Source organism: Gossypium arboreum, chromosome 3 (assembly GCF_025698485.1).
Source record: "Gossypium arboreum isolate Shixiya-1 chromosome 3, ASM2569848v2, whole genome shotgun sequence".
Lineage (NCBI taxonomy): Eukaryota > Viridiplantae > Streptophyta > Magnoliopsida > Malvales > Malvaceae > Gossypium > Gossypium arboreum.
Genome location: NC_069072.1, coordinates 107,722,263 through 107,728,890, shown reverse-complemented (window position 1 = coordinate 107,728,890; position 6,628 = coordinate 107,722,263). Strand labels below are relative to the sequence as shown.

At 35.3% G+C, this 6,628-nt stretch overlaps 1 non-coding gene across 1 annotated transcript; it reads right to left on the bottom strand.

Annotated features, from left to right (window-relative positions):
- Positions 1 to 4,407: 4,407 nt before the first annotated feature.
- LOC128291009 (small nucleolar RNA R71) lies at positions 4,408 to 4,514 on the bottom strand. Its single transcript, XR_008280787.1, has one exon. It is a non-coding gene; the product is annotated as a small nucleolar RNA R71 (small nucleolar RNA).
- Between the last annotated feature and the right edge of the window lie 2,114 nt (positions 4,515 to 6,628).

Sequence of the window (6,628 nt, the reverse complement as noted above, 5' to 3'; positions counted from 1 at the left end):
TTCTTACATGGAGACCTAGAAAAAGAAGTGTATATGAAAGTTCCTCTAGGATTCGAGAATAAAGATACTCAAGGAAAGGTATGTAGACTAAAAAATGACCTTATGGACTAAATCAATCTCCTAGAGCCTAGTTTGATAGATTTAGTAAGGTTATGGTGTTGTTTAGCTATCAAAAAAGTAATGCTGATCATACCCTCTTTATAAAACATTACAAGGGTAAGATTACTCTCCTTATAGTTTATGTTGATGACATAATTATGATAAGAGGTGACAGAGAAAAAATGGTTCGGCTTAAGAAACAATTCGAAATCAAAGACTTTGGAAAGTTACAATATTTCCTCAAAATAAAAGTGGCCAGATCGAAAGAGGGAATCTTTATTTATAAAAGAAAATATATCTTAGATCTTCTGACAGAGACTGGCATGTTCGTTTGCAAACCAACAAAATCACCTATTGAGAGTAATCACAAGTTACAAGCAGGGTTTGGTGAAATGGTGGATAAAGGGAGATATCAGAGACTAGTTAGACTATTGATTTATCTCACTCATACTTGACCTGATATAGCCTATGCAGTTAGTTTGGTTAGCTAGTTTATGCATGATCCTCGTGAAGCCCATATGCAGGCAATATTATGAATTTTGTGCTATTTAAAGTATGCACCAAGCAAAGGTATTCCATTCTCCAAAAATAGTCATCTCAAGATAAAAGTACTTATTGATGCAGATTAGGCTAGCTCTCTTAATGACAGAAGGTCTACAATGGGTATTGTACGATTGTGGAAGGAAACTTAGTCACTTGGAGGAGTAAGAAACAAAATGTTGTGGCTCGACCAAGTGCAAAGGCTGAATATAGGGCCATGGATTGAGGTGTTTGTGAGCTTTTATGGTTGCAAAAAGGTATTGGAAGAGCTAAAGTTGTTGAATGAAAATGGATCAACCTTCTACTGTGATAATAAAGTGGCCATCAGCATAACTTAAAATCCAGTGAGTATGATAGGACCAAGCAAATTGAAATAGATTGTCATTTTATCAAGGAAAAGTAGTCAGTGGTGCCTTAAGTCCCTTAAGTCTATCTTATCTAGCATTCGAAAAATAGTCAATGGCTTTGATGAAATTAAAGATGAATACTCTAATCTATTAAGTGTTGAGAATCTTTGATTATTTGATAACATTGAATAATATAACTTTAGAGATTACAACTGATTTTTAGTGATTATATTTAGAGATATTCTTTCTTTAATTGATTCAATCCTTCATGTATGTATAGTTGTACATATTTCTAAGAAATACATACTTTTGAATGAGATTTTCCTTAATAGATTAGAGTATTCATCTCTAATTTCATCAGAACCCTTACATAAACATGTATACATAAAAAATCTGTTATAAATTAATAGGTGAATTGTAGCCGATATACGAACCTTTAAGCAAAACCTTATGTGATTTAGTATGCGAACCCTTATGTGATCTAGTATGCAAACCCTTACATAAATAGGTATACATACGAACTCTGCTATAAATTGATAGATGAACTGTAGCTGATATGTGAACCTTCATGTAAACCTTATGTAATTTAGTACGCAAAGCCTTCTGTGATCTAGTATGCGAACCTTGTATGTGTGAACCCTATATGTGAACCTGATATACATGTGTTAGTCGAACTAGCATGTTAACAACCTAATATTAGTATATAGATACAAGTTTCTTTTTTTAGTTTGGATGAAGAAATTGTATATGTGAAATTGGTAGGAATGAGTGCATGAATACATGTCATTAATGAGAGTATGAAATATATATGTTCTTGACAATCATAATATCGATTGTTGGAAACACGAAAATTTACGCATTTTTACATACCCTTTTTAGCTTAAAATCATACCGTTTCGATTAAATTCTTGTCGAAAAATAATTAATTTTTGTAAAATAATTAAATTATACTTAAAATATGAAGGTGGTGAATTTTAGTTAATTTTATAATTAATTTTGAGTAATTTTGGTTATTTTCGACAGAATTGCGCAAAGGGCGAAAAATGACTCGGCAGACACTACTTGAAACACAAAATCGAGAAGCAATTTGAAGTATCAAGGCGAATTAATTGCCAGCCTAAGACGGTCCAATTATGTGTATTAATTCATAATATAATTAATTTTAATTTATACCCAATTTAATTTAGGCTAAATAAATTAATATTAATTAATTATGGAAAAAGTGATCCAGTTGAACCGAACCGATTGAAGTGAACTGGCCAAAGATTGGGCAGCCCAAAACCGGCCATATGCTGTCCCAAATCAGCTTATTATCTGATTACTTAAGCTTGCAAAGAAGCCCTTGAAGTCTTGTCAAAGTTGCATTCAAACCCCTCCACAATTGGTGGATTTTTGGATTTGCCCCAAGCCATTTTTAGCAATGTTGAAAGCATCAACTTTGCCACATAGGCGCCCGGCCAAGGGGTGGCTCTTTGGATGATATTTTTATCAAATTTCAGCTACCACACTCAACTATAAAAGCCCCCTTTGGCTGATCATTCAAAGCATCTCATTCATTCCTCATTTATTTCACAACACTTCTCTCCTCTCTCATTCTTTTTCTCTCATTTTTCCATTTCAATTTCCTTGCTCTTGTGTCGATTTCTTCCCTTAGAAAAAGGGTGTTCTTCAACCATTTTGGAGTAGCAATTGAGTGTTCATCGAAGCCTTTATCGACGAGGACAACAAGAAGGAAGAACGGAGCAACCAAGTCAAGCCTCGGAAAACCACCGGATTTGATTCTTGTTCCCTATCTCTTTAATTTTTGTTGTTGTTATGATGAACATATCTATGAGTATTCATGTTGTTGGAATGGTTAATTTAATTAGCTTAGCTTGAATTTAATTCGTTTTGGGTTGATTGCATTTCGTCTTCTTAAATTGTTAAAATTGTGTTTATGTTGTTATAGGCCTTGGTAAAATGCTTGATTAAGTAAAATCATGCCGAAGTTATTCTTGCGTTATGACTGTGAGGTAACTAATGAACTAATTATTTAAATGATTGAAATTGTAATTAATTGACATAGTACTTGATCAGTGCATGTTTATTCTTCTAAGGTAGTTGAAGGTTAAATTAGCAATGTATCTAGCGATATTATTGCCTTGCATAACTTGCAAGATTATTGTGATTAAACTATTTCAAGGTAGGGATACCTTGTTACCTCACATAGTCTTTTATATGCTTGTTAGATTTAATTAATCATTTAAATTGACATAGGGATATGCAAGAGATTAGTTCAGTTTAATGAGTATGTATGTGCAATAACATGTTTGCTTACTAGAATCTGTTTAGTCGGTTGAATTGACATAAGGATATGTCTAGAGATGAATTGATTTTGGCATGTAAGTATGTTCACAAGTTAGCAAATTACTGGGTTGCCGTGATTTTATTCATAACAATATAAACATAAGTTTAATAATTCTAAGATGAGAAGTGTAATTAATCCAACACAATTATATCATCTTGATTAAATCTATTTTGAAATCGTGCATTAGAACTTTCTTTTACTTTATTTTTTATTTATTTTAATTTTCTTAAGTTTTTAATCACCCTCTTTAAACAAAATATTTTTATTCACCAAAGTGTTTTAAATTGCATTCATAAATAATGCTTTTCACAGTCCCTGTGGGTATGATAACTTGACATTTATTTGTCACTTTATTACTTGTTGCGATTGTGTACACTTGCACATTTCTGTCGTTCCAAGTTTTTGGCGCAGTTGCCGGGGACTATTTTAAAAAGTCATTATTTTTGAATTTGTTAGTTTTGCATATTGGTTTAATTTTCTATTTAATTTTTAACTTAATTAATTTTTCTGGGATTATTTCAGGTGTTTATGAGTATTGACCGAATTATTGACCTACTCCCTGTGGACCCTAAGATAGAAAGAACTTTTTGATAGTGAAGAAGACAAGTAAATCAGAGGAGGACCGAAGAGATGAACTTCGAAAATCCAATCCAAGGAAACAGAGTAAACCCTACTCAAAATCCTATCCTTATTGTTGATGATAGGGATAGAGCTTTACGATTGTATGCTGTGCCAGTATTTAATGATCTTAATCTGGGTATTAGGAGACCTGGAATTGAGGCACAATAGTTCAAGCTGAAGCCAGTCATGTTCCAGATGCTTCAGACAGTGGGCCAATTCAGTGGAATGCCTACCGAAGATCCTTACTTACACTTAAGGCTATTTATAGAGGTGAGTGATTCTTTCAAATTAGCCGAAGTACCCGAAGATGCATTACGATTAAAGCTGTTCCCATATTCGCTGAGGGACAGAGCTCGAGCCTAGTTGAACTCATTGCCACCGAACTCAATTTTCACATGGAAAGAGTTAGCAGAAAGACTCCTTATGAAGTATTTCCCATCTAGAAAGAATGCTAAGTTGAGCAACGATATCACTACCTTCCAACAAATGGATGATGAGTCCTTATATGAGGCATGGGAAAGGTACAAAGAGTTATTACGAAAGTTCCCTCATCATGGAATCCCAGATTGCATCCAACTTGAGACATTTTATAATGGTCTCAATGCTCACAAGAGATGGTAGTGGACACTTCTGCTAATGGTGCTCTCCTTTCTAAGTTTTATAATGAGGCTTATGAAATTATCGAGAGAATTGCCAGCAAAAATTACCAATGGCCAACCAACCGAGCAACGTCAAGAAGACGAGTTGCTGGAATACATGAAGTAGATGCTCTTACTTCACTCGCATCTCAGGTATCATCAATATCCTCAATGCTTAAAAATCTTACTACTAATGGGTCGAACAATTTTACATCACAGCCACTAAATCAATTTGAAAATATAGCCTGTGTTAATTATGGGGAAGGACATTTGTTCGAAGAATGTCCATCAAACCTAGAATCCATGTACTACGTAGGTAATCAGAACCAAAACCGAGGAAGGCAAGGACTGCAATCCAATTTTTATAACCCATCATGGTGAAACCACTTGAATTTTTCCTGGAGTAACCAAGGAGCTAGAACCAGTAATTCTTATGCCCAACCTAGATCGACCCAGCCACCAAGTTTTCCCTAACAAGTTTAGAAACCAACCCAAGCTGAGCCATCCAATGGCTTAGAAAATCTATTGAAGGCATACATCACCAAGAATGACGTCTTAATCCAAAGCCAAGCAATTACATTAAAAAACCTAGAAAACCAAATGGGCCAGCTTGCAACTGAACTCAGGAATCGACCACAAGGTGCTTTACCTAGTGATATGGAAAATTCGAAGAATCTGAGGAAGGAGCATTGCAAAGCATTAACATTGAGGAGTGGAAAGACAGTAGAGCCCAACACCATTGAAGTTGAAAAGGAGCAAGCTGATGCTCAAGAATCAGAGGAAGTTCAACCAAGCGTTGAAATTCTAGTGTCACATGAACCAGAATCTGCAAAACCCGACAAGGTAATTTTAGAACCAGCTAATTCTGATCAACTAACAACCCTGTCAGATGCAGAATTTCCATAGAAGACGAATCAACCAGTTCCAGTAAAGAAACCACCACCACCTTACCCTCAAAGACTTCAAAAGCAGAAGTAGGAGATTCAATTCAAGAAGTTCCTAGATGTACTCAAGCAACTTCATATCAACATCCCGTTGGTTGAAGCACTTGAGCAAATGCTGAACTACGTCAAATTCATGAAGGATATCCTGTCCAAAAAATAAAGACTCGGAGAATTTGAGACGGTAGCTCTGACGAAGGAATACAGTGCAATCTTCAAGACAAACTACCCCCAAAATTGAAGGATCCTGGATGTTTTACCATACCTTGCAACATTGGAGCAACATATTGTGGTAAGGCACTATGTGACTTGGGTGCGAGTATCAACATGATGCCTATGTCAATATTTAGAAAGTTCGGGATAGGTGAAGTTAGACCTACTACGGTTACACTTCAATTAGAAAATTGATCCTTAGCACATCCAGAAGGAAAAATCGAGGACGTATTGGTACGTGTAGATAAATTTATCTTCCCTGTTGATTTTGTTATCCTAGACTTTGAAGTAGACAAAGAAGTGCCAATTATCTTAGGAAGACCATTCTTAGCAACCGAAAGGACCCTTATTGATGTGCAGAAGGGCGAGCTTACTATGCGTGTTCAAGATGATCAGGTAACATTTAACATTTTTAAGTCTATGCGATTTCCTGACACAATTGATGATTGTTCTGCAGTATCCGATTTAGAAGATTTAATAGTGGAGAAGGAGCTCAACTATGTGGAGGATCCGTTGGAACAAATTTTGACATCAGATCCTCCGAATGATGAAGAGGAGGATAATTACTTAGCTTTGTTAGAAGCTAATCAAAAGGGATTTATTCCACAATCCCGCTTTGAATCTTTGGAGTTAGAGGAAAGGGATTATGCCTAACCAAAAGCATCAATCGAGGAGCCACCTAAATTAGAACTCAAGGTACTACCTTCACATCTAAAATATGTTTATTTGATAACTCTTCTACTCTGCCTGTGATTGTTTCAGCACAATTAACTACTGAGCAAGAAGAGAAACTCATCTTGGTGTTGAAACAATTCAAGAGGGCTATCAGATGGACCATAGCTAATATCTGTGGTATTAGTCTATCTGTATGCATGCACAAGA